Source organism: Aegilops tauschii, chromosome 5 (genome assembly GCF_002575655.3).
Source record: "Aegilops tauschii subsp. strangulata cultivar AL8/78 chromosome 5, Aet v6.0, whole genome shotgun sequence".
Lineage (NCBI taxonomy): Eukaryota > Viridiplantae > Streptophyta > Magnoliopsida > Poales > Poaceae > Aegilops > Aegilops tauschii.
In genome coordinates, this window is record NC_053039.3 from 73,286,212 (window position 1) to 73,304,279 (window position 18,068).

Consider the following 18,068-nt stretch of genomic DNA (forward strand, 5'->3'; position numbering starts at 1 on the left):
TTACTTGTGTATGATCAATTATGTTTGCCTTGGTGATGAGTGCATGCTATTTATATTCTATCATTTTGAGCACTCCACCAAGATGTATGTGACATGGAAGAGTAACCCATGATCCTAATCGATTGTGCATTTGCATTCAAAAGCAAATCATAAATCATGCACAAATTTAGGGGGAGCTCTTGCGTATCACAGACTTCTCAAAGAAATGATGTATTTCATTCATATTATCATCTGTCGAAGCTTTGATCTATATGTTGTCATCAATTACCAAAAAAGGGGAGATTGAAATTGCAACTAATCCCCGGGTGGTTTTGGTAATTCATAACAACATATAGCTCATTGAACTAATATCCATTCAAGTTGATTATTTCAGAAAGTTCAATGATTGGCATGGCATGGACTAGAGATGTGGACCCCTCAAAATGCTAAGGACAAATATTGGCAAAAGCTCAAGACTCTTCATTTCTATTTTAGTGATCCAAGATCACATTGAGTCCATAGGAAAAACCAATACTATTAGAAGGGGATGAGGTGTTGCTTAATTGTCTACTTGCTCAAAATGCTTAGTGATATGCTCCAAAGCCCTCAACCACTTTCTCAAATCCAAATATGGCGTAAAACTAAAGTCAAACTCGGCCCCACCAATTTGATCCATCCGACGCCACCGAGTTCCTTTGACATAGCCATAGCTAGAAACCCTAATCAGTTCAGTCTCACCGATAGGGATTTCGGTCTCATCGAGATGGGATTGCAAACTCTCTGTTTCCACCAAAATGAGCAATTGGTCCCACCGAGTTCGCAATGCAAACTCCCTGTTTCCCTTTCGTAATGTTTCGGTATCACCGAAACGAGCAATCGGTCCCACCGAGTTCGCCTAACAAACTCTCTGTTTGCTTATTACTGAAATCGGTCTCACCGAATTTGTGTAATCGGTCAAACTGAGATAAGGTTTTGCCCTAACCCCAGCACATCGATCCCACCGAGTTGATCATGTCGGTCCCATCGAGAATCCTAACGTTCACATTTTGAACTGAATCGGTCTCACCGAGTTCACTTATTCGGTCTGACCGAGTTGGGTCCAATGTGTGTAACGGTTAGATTCTGTGTGGAGGCTATATATACCCCTCCACCCCATCTCTATTCAAGAGAGAGCCATCAGAACGTGCCTACACTTCCACTACTCACTTTCTGAGAGAGAACCGCCTACTCATGTGTTGAGACCAAGACATTCCAATCCAACCACAAGAATCTTGATCTCTAGCCTTCCCCAAGTTGCTTTCCACTCAAATCATCTTTCCACCATAGCCAAATCTGTGAGAGAGAGTTGAGTGTTGGGGAGACTATCATTTGAAGCACAAGAGCAAGGAGTTCATCATCAACACACCATATATTACCTTTTGGAGAGTGGTGTCTCCTAGATTGGTTAGATGTCACTTGGGGGCCTCCGTCAAGATTGTGGAGTTGAACCAAGGAGTTTGTAAGGGCAAGGAGATCGCCTATTTCGTGAAGATCTACCCAAGTGAGGCAAGTCCTTCATGGGCGATGGCCATGGTGGGATAAAAAAGGTTGCTTCTTCGTGGACTGTTCGTGGGTGGAGCCCTCCGTGGACTCAAGCAACCGTTACCCTTCTTGGGTTGAAGTCTCCATCAATGTGGATGTATGATAGCACCACCTATCGGAACCACGCCAAAAATCTTCGTTTCTACATTGTGTTTGCCGTTCCAAACCCCTCCCTTTACCTTCATATGCAATGTCTTACGTTCCGCTGCTATACTCTTAGAATTACATGTGTAGGTTGATTGCTTGACTTGTGCTAAGTTGCTAAAATCTGCCAAGACTTAAAATTGGGAAAAGGCTAGATTTTTATTTGTTCAAGTAGTCTAATCACACACCCCCCCTCTGGACCTACTTTTGATCCTGCATGCCAAATCAAGAACACGAGAGAGAGAGAGATCAAACACATAGCTACTGGTACATACCCTCAGCCCCAAGGGTGAACTATTCCCTCCTCATCATGGAGACTGTTGGGATGATGAAGATAGCCACTGGTGATGGTTTCCCCCTCAGCAGGGTGCCAGAACGGGCTCCCGATTGGTTTTTCATGACTACAGAGGCTTGTGGCGGAGGAACTCCTGATCTAGGTTTATTTCTGGGGATTCCTATATTTATAGGAATTTTCGGCATCGGGAACAAGTCAGGGGGTCCATGAGGCGACGACAAGACATGGGGGTGCGCCCTCCACCCTTGTGGAGGCCTCGTGGCTCTGTTGGCCCAACTCTTTTGCTTCGGGGGCATCTTCTTGTCCATAAAAAATCACCGTAAATTTTAGCTTATTTGGACTCCGTTTGATATTCCTTTTCTGTGAAACTCAAAAACAAGGAAAAAACACAAACTGGCACTGGGCTCTAGGTTATTAGGTTAGTCCCAAAAATCATATAAAATAGCATATAAATGCATATAAAACATCCAAGATAGATAATATAATAGCATGGAACAATCAAAAATTATAGATACGTTGGAGACGTATCAAGCATCCCCAAGCTTAATTCCTGCTCGTCCTCAAGTAGGTAAATGATAAAAATAGAATTTTTTATGTGGAATGCTACCTAACATATTTATCCGTGTAATTTTTCTATTGTGGCAAGAATATTCAGATCCATAAGACTCAAAACAAAAGTTTAATATTGACATAAAAACAATAATACTTCAAGCACACTAACAAGGCAATTATGTCTTCTCAAAATGACATGGCGAAAGAAAGCTTATCCCTACAAAATCATATAGTTTGGCTATGCTCCATCTTCATCACACAAAATATTAGAATCATGCACAACCCTGATGACAAGCCAAGCAATTGTTTTATACTTTTGATGTTCTCAAACTTTTTCAACTTTCACGCAATACATGAGCGTGAGCCATGCTATACGTGGAATAGAAGGTGGTTGTGGAGAAGACAAAAAGAAGGAGATAGTCTCACATCAACTAGGCGTATCAACGGGCTATGGAGATGCCCATCAATAGATATCAATGTGAGTGAGTAGGGATTGCCATGCAATGGATGCACTAGAGCTATAAGTTTATGAAAGCTCAAAAAGAAACTAAGTGGGTGTGCATCCAACTCACTTGCTCACGAAGACCTAGGGCAATTTGAGGAAGCCCATCATTGGAATATACAAGCCAAGTTCTATAATGAAAAATTCTCACTAGTATATGAAAGAGATAACATAGGAGACTCTCTATCATGAAGATCATGGTGCTACTTTGAAGCACAAGTGTGGTAAAAGGATAGTAGCATTGCCCCTTCTCTCTTTTCTCTCATTTTTTTGTTTTTTGTTTTTTTGGCTCTCTCTTTTTTTGCCTCTTTTTTATTTTTATTTTTATTATTTTTCGTTCGGAGTCTCATCCCGACTTGTGGGGGAATCATAGTCTCCATCATTCTTTCCTCACTGGGACAATGCTCTAATAATGATGATCATTACACGTTTATTTACTTACAACTCAAGAATTACAACTCGATACTAGAACAAATATGACTCTATATGAATGCCTTCGGCGGTGTACCGGGATGTGCAATGACTCAAGAGTGACATGTATAAAAATTATGAACAGTGGCTTTAACACAAGTACAATGTCAACTACATGATCTTGCAAAGCAATATGACAATGATGAAGTGTGTCATAATAAACGGAAAGGTGGAAAGTTGCATGGCAATATATCTCGGAATGACTATGGAAATGCCATAATAGGTAGGTATGGTGGCTGTTTTGAGTAAGGGTATATGGTGGGTGTATGGTACCGGCGAAAGTTGCGCGGCACAAGAGAGGCTAGCAATGGTGGAAGGGTGACAGTGCGTATAATCCATGGACTCAACATTAGTCATAAAGAACTCACATACTTATTGCAAAAATCTATTATTCATCGAAACAAAGTACTACACGCATGCTCCTAGGGGTATAGATTGGTAGTAAAAGACCATCGCTCATCCCCGACCGCCACTCATAAGGAAGACAATCAATAAATAAATCATGCTCTGACTTCATCACATAACGGTTCACCATGCATGCATGCTATGGAAATCACAAACTTTAACACAAGTATTTCTACAATCCACAATTACACTAGCATGACTCTAATATCACCATCTTTATATCTCAAAACAATCATAAAGAATCAAACTTCTCATAGTATTCAATGCACTTTATATGAAAGTTTTTATCATATTAGGACTAAATTTATAACCTAAGAAAATTATCATGCTGTTTAGAGACTCTCAAAATGATATAAGTGAAGCATGAGAGTTCAACAATTTCTTCAAAATAAAACGACCGCCGTGCTCTAAAAATATATAAGTAAAGCACTAGAGCTAATGACAAACTACTCCAAAAGATATAAGTGAAGATCAATGAGTAGTCGAATAATTATGTGACTATGTGAAGACTCTCTAACATTTAAGAATTTCAGATCTTGGGATATTATTCAAATAGCAAGCAAATCCTAATAAAATAAAATGACGCTCCAAGCAAAACACATATCATGTGGTGAATAAAAATATAGCTCCAAGTAAGGTTACCGATGAACGAAGATGAAAGAGGGGATGCCATCCGGGGCTTCCCCAAGCTTAGATGCTTGTTTGTCCTTGAATATTACCTTGGGGTGCCTTGGGCATCCCCAAGCTTAGGTTATTTCCACTCCTTATTATCTAGTCCATCGAAACTTCACCCAAAACTTGAAAACTTCACAACACAAAACCCAACAGAAAATCTTATGAGATCCGTTAGTATAAGAAAGCAAATCACCACTTAGGTACTATTGTGAACTCATTCTAGATTCATATTGGTGTTATATCTACTGTATTCCAACTTCTCTATGGTTCATACCCTCCGATACTGCTCATAGATTCATCAAAATAAGCAAACAACACATAGAACAGAATCTGTCAAAAACAGAACAGTCTGTAGTAATCTGGAAACTTTCCATACTTCTGTAACTCCACAAATTCTGAAAAATTAGGACATCCTGGGAAATTCGTATATCGATCATGTGTAAAAAATCAGATCAAAAGCACGTTCCGGTGAATTATCAAGATTCCTGTATTGAGAGCGAAAGTTTCTGTTTTTGCACAGAATCAAGTCAACTATCACCATAGACCATCCCAAAGGACTTACTTGGCACTTTATTGAAACAAAAGCTATAAAACATGATTACTACAGTAGCTTAATCATGTGAGCACACAAAAACAGTAGGTAATGGTGTTGGGTTGTCTCCCAAAAAGCGCTTTTCTTTGATGCCTTTCTAGCTAGGCATGATGATTTCAATGATGCTCGCATAAAAGTAAAGAATTGGAACGCAAAGAGAGCATCATGAAACATATGTGGCAAGCACATTTAAGTCTAATCCACTTCCTATGCATAGGGATTTTGTGAGCAAACAACTTATGGGAACAAGAATCAACTAGCATAGGAAGGCAAAACAAGCATGACTTCAAAACTTTCAACACATAGAGAGGAAACTTGATATTATTGAGATATGTAAAAGCATATGTTCCTCTCTCATAATAATTTTCAGTGGCATCAAGAATGAATTCAACAATATGCACGTAAAGCATTACTTTCATGACCCATAAGCATAGAAATTTTACTACTCTCCACATAAGCAAAACTCTTCTCATTCGGAATAGTGGGAGTATCGTAAGAAACTCGAATACTATAATTGTTTCCACATTAAAAGATTAATGTTCAGAAAAAGGGTAATCATAATTATGACAAGCTTTATAAATATAATCATCACTACTTTTTATAACATAAGTGTCATCACAATAATCATCATAAGTAGAAACTTTGTTCTCATCATAATCAATTGAAACATATTCCAAGATAGTGGAATCATTACTAAATAAAGTCATGACCTCTCAAAATCCACTATTATCATTATAATAAGATTCAACACCCTCCAAAATAGTGGGATAATTATTATCTAAAGTTTACACTCTTCCAAACCCACTTTCATAAATATCGCAATCATCATAAGTAGGAGGCATGCTATCATCATAATAAATTTGCACATCAAAACTTGGGGGACTAGAAATATCATCTTCATTAAACATAGCATCCCCAAGCTTGGGACAAACATTAATTGCAGCAAACAAATTATCAAACATGTCATTCTCATCAAACATAGCATCCCCAAGCTTGTGGGTTTGCATCTCATAAGCATAATCACTCTCATCATTAATACTATGGATAGCACCAATAGTATAGCAATTATTATCATCACAATTTTCTAAGATGGTGCCAAAAAGATTCTCAAGATTATAACAAGTATCATTACTTTCCCAATCATAATCATCACAATGAGTAATAGACATAACAATAATAGGAGCAACATCATTTGGGAGGGATACCTTTTTACCTTTGCTTGTCCATCCTTTCTTTTTCTTCTTCACATCATGTATGGGTTTAATCACCTTTTTGGAGCTCCTTATTGATGAGATTGGTTGAATAAAAAGCTCCTCCTCTTTACCTAATTCATCATAAGAAAAAATAGGAGGATATTGGGAAACCTCTTCCCCTTCATTAGTATTCTCTTCATCTTATATTTGTTTTCTTGTCTTTAAGTAATTGGCAATATAAGGATTCTCAATGCAATTTACCACACAATACATATAAATTTCCTCTAGATCAAAATCAAGAAATCTCTTAAGGTTATATTCTGGAATACCCTTGGTTATATATTTCATTTATTCATATCCCAGAAGCAAACTAAGTTCATTATGATGCGCAAGGGAAATCAAGTCATCGCAATTTTTGGACACGATTCAATCATGAAACAATTTGCATTGGAGATTTAAATGACCACGTTCATTGCAAAGTTCACAAGGATGGCGAGAAAAATTAAATTTTTCAGCACAGACATCTAACTTCTCTTGCAACCATTTAGTTTCTAAATACTTATTCCTCTTGCAAAATCTATCTTCCCTTTTTGGTATGTAACTACAAACTCTATGCACTCCACAAAAATTGACATGCTTATAAGAATCATTTTTATCATGACTAGTGCAATCCTCATTGGTACTATGGATATTCAAAGAATTCATACTAACAACATTGCAATCATGCTCATCATTCAGATATTTAGTGCCAAACATTTTATTGACTTCTTCTTCTAGCACTTGAGCACAATTTTCCTTTCCATCATTTTCATGAAAGACATTAAAAAGATGAAGCATATGAGGCAACCTCAATTCCATTTTTTTGTAGTTTTCTTTTATAGACTAAACTAGTGATAAAACAAGAAACTAAAAGATTCGATTGCAAGATCTAAAGATATACCTTCAAGCACTAACCTCCCAGGCAACGGCACCAGAAAAGAGCTTGATGTCTACTACGCAACCTTCTTCTTGTAGACTCATGTTGGGCCTCCAAACGCAGAGTTTTGTAGGATAGTAGCAAATTTCCCTCAAGTGAATGACCTAAGGTTTATTAATCTATGGGAGGTGGATGAATATGGTCTCTCTCAAACAACCCTGCAACCAAATAACAAAGAGTCTCTTGTGTCCCCAACACACCCAATACAATGGTAAATTGTATAGGTGCACTAGTTCGGCGAAGAGATGGTGATACAAGTGTAATATGGAAGGTAGATATAGGTTTTTGTAATCTGAAAATACAAAAAACAGCAAGGTAACTAGTGACAAAAGTGAGTGAAAACGTTAGAAACAAGGCCTAGGGTTCATACTTTCACTAGTGCAAGTTCTCTAAACAATGATAACATAATTAGATCATATGGCAATCCCTCAACGTGTGACAAAAGTCACTCAAAAGTTCCTATCGCAGAAAACATAAGATGAAATTGCTTGTAGGGTACGAAACCACCTCAAAGTTGTTCTTTCTGATCAATCCATTGAGCTATTCCTATAAGTGTCACAAGCAGCCCTAGAGTTCGTAGTAAAATAACACCATATGACATACATCAATCTACCCTAATGTCACCTAGACACTCCAATGTCACCACAAGTATCCGTGGGTCAATTATACGATATGCATCAAACAAATTCAGATTAATAATATTCAATCCAACATAAAGAACCTCAAAGAGTGCCCCAAGATTTCTACCGGAGAAACAAGGACGAAAACGTGCATCAATCCCTATGCATAGATTACCCCAATGTCACCTCGGGAATCCGCGAGTTGAGTGCCAAAACATACATCAAGTGAATCAGTAGAACACCTGTCGGAGTAATGAGCCACAGGTACCCTAACCTGAGCCCCTAAGCATTTCAAGACATTGGGCCGGCTGCGCCCCTCAAGCGTCGAGAATGAAGCGCCGCCTTCTGGCGACCGGCTGGCTCGAGCGGCCGGCTGCCAGAAGACGGCCCCAAGACGGGTCGAATCCTAGCGGGCGGCCTCTAGAGAGGCCGGCTTCTAGCAGGCGGTTCGCGGTGCCCTCAAAGTCTGCTCCCCCATTAAGAAGATAAGACAGGATGTGGCTACAGTGTAGCCCATCACCCCCATATCCATGGCACGGTGTGGCCACAGTGCCCCGTACAGGCGGAGATCTCCGCACGGCGCGGCACTGTTGCCACTCCACCCCTGACGCACCTCTGTCAGGGGGAGCCCTGCCCCCATGACGGCCTATCGGTATGGCCTGCAGGCGGCGGGCCCTGCCGGGCAGCGAGAGACCGGAGGGCGGCAGAACCTGACTAGTCGGACCCGAGGGAGGCCGGCCTCTAGTAGGCGGCCCACTCCTTCCTCCGAGTCCGTGCGTCATTAACCAGACAAGACACGGTGTGGCTATAGTGATCTCCCACCAGACGGCGGGACTGTAGCCACGCCCCCCCTCCCGACCAAGCAGGCGTCATTAGCCTTACGGCTACAGTAACAAGCCGCCGACCAGACCCGCAAGCGGCGGGGGCGGCCTATCGGCCCGCACCAGACCAGTCGGCGGGGCCCACCAGGTGGTAGGCCCAGCGGCCGGCGGAGAAGCCGGCGACCAGAGACACTGACAGCCGGGACCAACACCCGGCCAGATTACCATTGTACCCCCTGGGGGGTAGGCCTATGTAAACCCCCAGGGCACCCATGCAAAGGGTTCCAACCTATTAAACCTAGACTCATACATATAGAGAGGAGAGAGCTAGCCTTGCTTTCTCCTACCTCCAGCATACAGCTCGAGGAGCACCATTGTACTCACTAGTGCCTTAGTGATCATGCGGAGACCCCACAGAGCAGGACTAGGGGTGTTATCTCCTAGGAGAGCCCCGAACCTGGGTAAAGTACACCGGCGTTCGTGTCTACGCCTCATCCCGCTTCCGGGCACCGGCGACGTTCTACTCGCTCCCACCATGATAAGCCATCCCTTGGCATATGTCCCACCCAACCCCCGACATTTGGCGCCCACCGTGGGTCGAGGTGCACCGTCGTCCGAAGACCTGCTCTGGACGGGAACCCTGTTCCTTCTTGGTGAGCGCAGCCAGCCCGGCTCGCCAGACGGCGTCTGCGCCGACGCGCTGCACGGCGCTGAGGTCGCCTGCACGGCGAGCTGCCTCGCCGATCTTTTTGGCGAGATTCGCCTCTCCGACGAGCTCGCATTTGACGCGGGCACAGATGGCCCCGAGAGCCGCCTCGTCAGCCTCCTCGACCAGCTCAATGTCGTCAGCGAGCCTGCTGTGGACTGGGAGTCGGTTGGTTCCACCGACCCGATGCTTGTCGACTCCGACACGGCATCACTCGACGAGTTCCTTGATACGTCTCCAACGTATCTATAATTTTGGATTGTTCCATGCTATATTATATTCTGTTTTGGACATTAATGGGCTTTATTATACACTTCTATATTATTTTTGGGACAACGTATTAACCGGAGGCCCATCCCAGAATTGCTGTTTTTGCCTATTTCAGAGTTTCGCAGAAAAAGAATATCAAACGGAGTCCAAATGGAATGAAACCTTCGGGAACGTGATTTTCGGAACGAACGTGATCCTGAGGACTTGGACCCTACGTCAAGACATCAACCAGGAAGGCACGAGGTAGGGGGCGCGCCTACCCCCCTAGGCGCGCCCTCCACCCTCGTGGGGCCCATGTTGCTCCACCGACGTACTTCTTCCTCCTATATATACCTACGTACCCCAAAACTACCAGATACGGAGCCAAAAACCTAATTCCACCGCCGCAACCTTCTGTACCCGTGAGATCCCATCTTGCGGCCTTTTTTGGAGCTCCGCCGGAGGGGTCATCGATCACGGAGGGCTTCTACATCAACACCATAGCCTCTCCGATGATGTGTGAGTAGTTTACCTTAGACCTTCGGGTCCATAGTTATTAGCTAGATGGCTTCTTCTCTCTTTTTTGGATCTCAATATAATGTTCTCCCCCTCTCTTGTGGAGATCTATTCGATGTAATCTTCTTTTGCGGTGTGTTTGTTGAGACCGATGAATTGTGGGTTTATGATCAAGTTTATCTATGAACAATATTTGAATCTTCTCTGAATTCTTTTATGTATGATTGGTTATCTTTGCAAGTCTCTTCGAATTATCAGTTTGGTTTGGCCTACTAGATTGATCTTTGTTGCAATGGGAGAAGTGCTTAGCTTTGGGTTCAATCTTGCGGTGTCCTTTCCCAGTGACAGTAGGGGCAGCAAGGCACGTATTGTATTGTTGCCATCGAGGATAACAAGATGGGGTTTATATCGTATTGCATGAGTTTATCCCTCTACATCATGTCATCTTACTTAAAGTGTTACTCTGTTCTTTTGAACTTAATACTCTAGATGCATGCTGAATAGCGGTCGATGTGTGAAGTAATAGTAGTAGATGCAGGCAGGAGTCGGTCTACTTGTCGCGGACGTGATGCCTATATACATGATCATACCTAGATATTCTCATAACTACGCTCAATTCTGTCAATTGCTCAACAGTAATTTGTTTACCCACCGTAATACTTATGCTCATGAGAGAAGCCACTAGTGAAACCTATGGCCCCCGGGTCTATTTTCCATCATATTAATCTTCCAACTTAGCTATTTTTATTGCCTTTTATTTTACTTTGCATCTTTATCATAAAAATACCAAAAATATTATCTTATCATATCTATCAGATCTCACTTTCGTAAGTGACCGTGAAGGGATTGACAACCCCTTTATTGTGTTGGTTGCGAGGATTTTATTTGTTTGTGTAGGTGCGAGGGACTCGTGCTTGGCCTCCTACTGGATTGATACCTTGGTTCTCAAAAACTGAGGGAAATACTTACGCTACTTTACTGCATCACCCTTTCCTCTTCAAGGGAAAACCAACGCAGTGCTCAAGAGGTAGCAAGAAGGATTTCTGGCGCCGTTCCCGGGGAGTCTACGCAAAAGTCAACATAACAAGTACCCATCACAAACCCTTATCTCCCACATTACAATATTTGCCATTTGCCTCTCGTTTTCCTCTCCCCCAGTTCACCCTTGCCGTTTTATTCGCCCTCTCTTTTTCGTTCGCCTCTTTTTCGCTCGCTTCTTGTTTGCTCGTGTGTTGGATTGCTTGCTTGTCGTTATGGCTAGTCCCCTATCTTCTTCGTTGTCTCCCGAAAATGAAGTTCTTAATTTTATGCAAAGGGAAGGAGAAAATCTAAAAGACGCTTGGTATAATATTTGTAATGCTCAAAATAGATCTACCAGGAAGCAATCTACTTCCGTTCTTCTCCGCAATTTTTATGTAGGCGCTACTCCTTGGTACAAATATATCCTTGATACCATTACCGGAGGAATTTCTTGGGTAGCCATACTTTTGATTCTTATAATGCTATGATAGATTTGTTTGGCTCACCACCTCTTTTGGTTAATGGAACTATGTTAACTTTGGAGCATGTAATGCAAAGACTTGAAATTATTGAAAATAAAGTTGCTACATAGAGTTAATTGAAAATTTGGATAAAAATATCCACAACCAAATTGCCAATATGGATCTAAAGTAGGAGTCACTTTGAAAAATATTAAGGAGAAGGAACCCATAGTTAATGAAAGAATAAATCAGGATTCCACTAGAATCGATAAACTTGAGGGTATCATTACCAACTTTGGAACCACTTTTTCTTCCGTAAAGAATACTCCAAGTCCTCCAACTAAAATTTCCAAGCTTATGTATGTTCCTAAAAATAAGGGTGAATCCTCTAGCAAGGAAACTGCGGATCTCAAATCTATAAGTATTCATCCCAATCTTTTTGCTATCATTAAGGAACCATTTGCTACACATGAATTTTTCGATTTTGTGCCTAGAAGTTTGATAATTAATAAAAAGAAAGAAACTACTAAGGGTGATAGATGTCTCACTTATGGATTGCCTACCAAAGATGGCAATACCTAGATCTATCGTTGCTTTTATGCCTAGCTAGGGGCGTTAAACGATAGCGCTTGTTGGGAGGCAACCCAATTTTATTTTTTATTTTTTAGTTTTTTCCTTCTGTTTAGGAATAAATATTTGATCTAGCCTCTGGTTAGATTTGTTTTTATGTTTTAATTAGTGTTTGTGCCAAGTTAAACCTATAGGATCTTCTTGGATGATAGTTATTTGATCTTGCTGAAAATTCCAGAAACTTTCTGTTCACGAAAATAATTGTTAAAAATCACCAGAAAATATTGGTTCCAATTGCTGCTGATCAATAAACAAATTTTCTAGGTCGTCCTATTTTGGCTGAATTTTTGGAGTTCCAGAAGTTTGCGTTAGTTACAGATTACTACAGACTGTTCTGTTTTTGACACATTCTGTTTTTCGTGTGTTGTTTGCTTATTTTGATGAATCTATGGCTAGTAAAATAGTTTATAAACCATAGACAAGTTGGAATACAGTAGATTTAACACCAATATAAATAGAGAATGAGTTCATTACAGTACCTTGAAGTGGTGTTTTGTTTTCTTTCGCTAACGGAGCTCACGAGATTTTCTGTTAAGTTTTGTGTTGTGAAGTTTTCAAGTTTTGGGTAAAAGATTTGATGGATTATGGAACAAGGAGTGGCAAGAGCCTAAGCTTTGGGATGCCCATGGCACCCCAAGATAATCTAAGGACACCTAAAAGCCAAAGCTTGGGGATGCCCCGGAAGGCATCCCCTCTTTCGTCTACTTCCATCGGTAACTTTAGTTGGGGCTATATTTTTATTCACCACATGATATGTGTTTTGCTTGGAGTGTCTTGTATTATTTGAGTCTTTATTTGTTAGTTTGCCACAATCATCCTTGATGTACACCTTTTGAGAGAGACGCACATGATTCGGAAATTGTTAGAATACTCTATGTGCTTCACTTATATCTTTTGAGTTATATAGTTTTTGCTCTAGTGCTTCACTTATATCTTTTAGAGCATGGTGGTGGATTTGTTTTATAGAAACTTTTGTTCTCTCATGCTTCACTTAGATTATTTTGAGAGTCCTACAAAACAGCATGGTAATTTGCTTTAATTATGATAGGCATTCAAGATTAGAAAAAATATTCTTATGAGTGTGTTGAATACTATGAGATGATTGATACTTGATAATCGTTTTGAGATATGAAGATGGTGATATTAGAGTCAGGCTAGTTGAGTGGTTTTGAATTTGAGAAATACTTGTGTTAAAGTTTGTGATTCCCGTAGCATGCACGTATGGTGAACCGTTATGTGATGAAGTCGGAGCATGATTTATTTATTGATTGTCTTCCTTATGAGTGGCGGTCGGGGACGAGCGATGGTCTTTTCCTACCAATCTATCCCCCTAGGAGCATGCGCGTAACACTTTGCTTCGATAACTTGTAGATTTTTGCAATAAGTATATGAGTTCTTTATGACTAATGTTGAGTCCATGGATTATACTCACTTTCTTTCTTCCACCATTGCTAGCCCCTCTAATATCGCGCACTTTTCGCCGGTATCATACACCCACCATATACCTTCCTCAAAACAGCCATCATACCTACCTACCATGGCATTTCCATAGCCATTCCGAGATATATTGCCATGCAACTTACCACCATTCAGTTTATTATGACACGCTCCATCATTGTCATATTGCTTTGCATGATCATGTAGTTGACATTGTATTTGTGGCAAAGCCACCGTTCATAATTATTTCATACATGTCACTCTTGATTCATTGCATACCCCGGTATACCGCCGGAGGCATTCACATAGAGTCATATTTTGTTCTAAGTATTGAGTTGTAAGTAAATAAAAGTGTGATGATCATCATTTTTTTAGAGCATTGTCCCAAGTGAGGAAAGGATGATGGAGACTATGATTCCCCCACAAGTCGGGATGAGACTCCGGACTAAATAAAAAAAAGGCCATAAAAAAAGAGAAAAGGCCCAAAAAAATGAGAGAAAAAGAGAGAAGGGACAATGTTACTATCCTTTTACCACACTTGTGATTCAAAGTAGCACCATGATCTTCATGATAGAGAGTCTCCTATGATATCACTTTCATATACTAGTGGGAAATTTTCATTATAGAACTTGGCTTGTATATTCCAATGATGGGCTTCCTCAAAATGCCCTAGGTCTTCGTGAGCAAGCGAGTTGGATGCACACCCACTTAGTTCCTTTTGTTGAGCTTTCATATACTTATAGCTCTAGTGCATCCGTTGCATGGCAATCCCTACTCACTCACATTGATATCTATTAATGGGAATCTCCATAGCCCGTTGATACGCCTAGTTGATGTGAGACTATCTTCTCCTTTTTGTCTTCTCCACAACCACCATTCTATTCCACATATAGTGCTATGTCCATGGCTCACGCTCATGTATTGTGTGAAGATTGAAAAAGTTTGAGAACATCAAAAGTATGAAATAATTGATTGGCTTGTCATCGGGGTTGTGCATGATTTAAATACTTTGTGTGGTGAAGATAGAGCATAGCCAGACTATATGATTTTGTAGGGATAACTTTCTTTGGCCATGTTATTTTGAGAAGACATAATTGCTTAGTTAGTATGCTTGAAGTATTATTATTTTTATGTCAATATTAAACTTTTGTCTTGAATCTTTCGGATCTGAATATTCATACCACAATTAAGAGAATTACATTGAAATTATGCCAACTAGCATTCCACATCAAAAATTCTGTTTTTATCATTTACCTACTCGAGGAAGAGCAGGAATTAAGCTTGGGGATGCTTGATACGTCTCCAACATATCTATAATTTTTTATTGTTCCATGCTATATTATATTCTGTTTTGGACATTAATGGGCTTTATTATACACTTTTATATTATTTTTGGGACTAACCTATTAACCGAAGGCCCAGCCCAGAATTGCTGTTTTTTGCCTATTTCAGAGTTTCGCAGAAAAAGAATATCAAACGGAGTCCAAACGGAATGAAACCTTCGGGAACGTGATTTTCGGAACGAACGTGATCCAGAGGACTTGGACCCTACGTCAACACATCAACCAGGAAGGCATGAGGTAGGGGGCGCGCCTACCCCCTGGGTGCGCCCTCCACCCTCGTGGGGCCCATGATGCTCCACCGACGTAATTCTTCCTCCTATATATACCTACGTACCCCCAAACTACCAGATACGGAGCCAAAAACCTAATTCCACCGCCGCAACCTTCTGTACCCGTGAGATCCCATCTTGGGGCCTTTTCCGGAGCTCCGTCGGAGGGGGCATCGATCACGGAGGGCTTCTACATCAACACCATAGCCTCTCCGATGATGTGTGAGTAGTTTACCTTAGACCTTCGGGTCCATAGTTATTAGCTAGATGGCTTCTTCTCTCTTTTTTGGATCTCAATATAATGTTCTCCCCCTCTCTTGTGGAGATCTATTCGATGTAATCTTCTTTTGCGGTGTGTTTGTTGAGACCGATGAATTGTGGGTTTATGATCAAGTTTATCTATGAACAATATTTGAATCTTCTCTGAATTCTTTTATGTATGATTGGTTATCTTTGCAAGTCTCTTCGAATTATCAGTTTGGTTTGGCCTACTAGATTGATCTTTGTTGCAATGGGAGAAGTGCTTAGCTTTGGGTTCAATCTTGCGGTGTCCTTTCCCAGTGACAGTAGGGGCAGCAAGGCACGTATTGTATTGTTGCCATCGAGGATAACAAGATGGGGTTTATATCGTATTGCATGAGTTTATCCCTCTACATCATGTCATCTTACTTAAAGCATTACTTTGTTCTTTTGAACTTAATACTCTAGATGCATGCTGAATAGCGGTCGATGTGTGGAGTAATAGTAGTAGATGCAGGCAGGAGTCGGTCTACTTGTCACGGACGTGATTCCTATATACATGATCATACCTAGATATTCTCATAACTATGCTCAATTATGTCAATTGCTCAACAGTAATTTGTTTACCCACCGTAATACTTATGCTCATGAGAGAAGCCACTAGTGAAACCTATGGCCCCCGGGTCTATTTTCCATCATATTAATCTTCCAACACTTAGCTATTTTATTGCCTTTTATTTTACTTTGCATCTTTATCATAAAAATACCAAAAATATTATCTTATCATATCTATCAGATCTCACTTTCGTAAGTGACCGTGAAGGGATTGACAACCCCTTTATTGCATTCGTTGCGAGGATTTTATTTGTTTGTATAGGTGTGAGGGACTCGTGCGTGGACTCCTACTGGATTGATACCTTGGTTCTCAAAAACTGAGGGAAATACTGATGCTACTTTACTGCATCACCCTTTCCTCTTCAAGGGAAAACCAACGCAGTGCTCAAGAGGTTGCATTCCCCACCAACGTGGTGGTCTACGATGAGCCGCTTCCTCGCAAGGACAGCGGCGGAAGCACCGTCACAGAGGTGCTTGTCATTAGCTATGGCGAGCGCTCGGGCGGGGACGGAGCTCGAGACCCACTCGAGGCGGTGTTGTAAGACCTGACTGCGCCCATCCCAGAAGACGCCGACGCCGAGACGCTGGAAGCATGCCGCATCCAGCTCGTTGAGAGCGCCAAGAAGCTAGCCAGCATGAGACGCCTTTCGGAGGCCTACCAGCATGAAATGGACCGTGCCATTGGCGGCACGCCGGCTCCTGGCTGGCCCAGCCGCATCGGTACGATCCAGCAGCGCGGCGCGGCCATTGCCAACATGTTCGTGGCCGATTGCCCTGTCTACGCCACGCCCGCGGAGAATGTACGAGCTGCCCAGGCGGCAGCAGACGAGCTGGACAAGCTCGAGGGCGACGAGCGTCGCCTCATGATGGAGCGCGTCCAACGGCTCATTGATGCGGCTGCTGAGCAGCAAGAGGCCGGCTGCCCCACTGAAGCGCCCAACCGGCGGAACGACGACCCGCCTCCCTGCCGAGATCAAGGCGCGACGTCTCGGACGCCGACTGGTGGCGTCCGCGATAGAAGAGACAAGGAGCCAACTGCCAGCCGCAGCCGGACTCGCATCACCATCGAGCGCGACCAAGATGGTCGCCCAAGAGCAGTGGAACGACGGGACGACTGTCCACCTCCCCCTCCTCCCCGCAGGGAGAGGCGCGCTTCCCCGCCGCCTGTTGACCACCCGACACTCGGTGACCCCCTTGGCCGCCGGGAAGGAGTCGGAGAGAATGATGCCCACCACCGGATCGACCGCCTCAACCGACCCCTGGCGTTAGAAGAAGAAGACGCATTGGGTCCGCCTTGTTTTGGCCCCCGCATCCAAGATGAGCCCTTCCCCAAAGGGTTCACACTCCTGAGAGACACGCCCAAGTACACCGGCTCCGTGAAGCCGGAAGACTGGCTGGTCGATTACTCCACGGCTGTCAGCATAGCGTACGGCAACAAGCGAGTTGCCGTGAAGTACATCCCACTCATGCTCCAGGGCACAGCCCGGACATGGCTGAATAGCCTGAAGCCCCGCAGCATCAATAGCTGGGTTGATTTCAGCGAAGCCTTCATTCGCAACTTCACCAGCACGTACAAGCGGCCTCCCAAGCCCCGCCAGCTCTCCTTGTGCGTCCAAGGCCCCAATGAATCAACCCGCGATTACCTCATGCGTTGGACCGAGCTACGCAACTCTTGTGAGGGCGTGCATGAGGTGCAGGCCATCGAGTACTTCACTACCGGGTGTCGAGAAGGCACCCTCCTCAAACACCGGCTTCTCTGCGACGAGCCGGCGACCC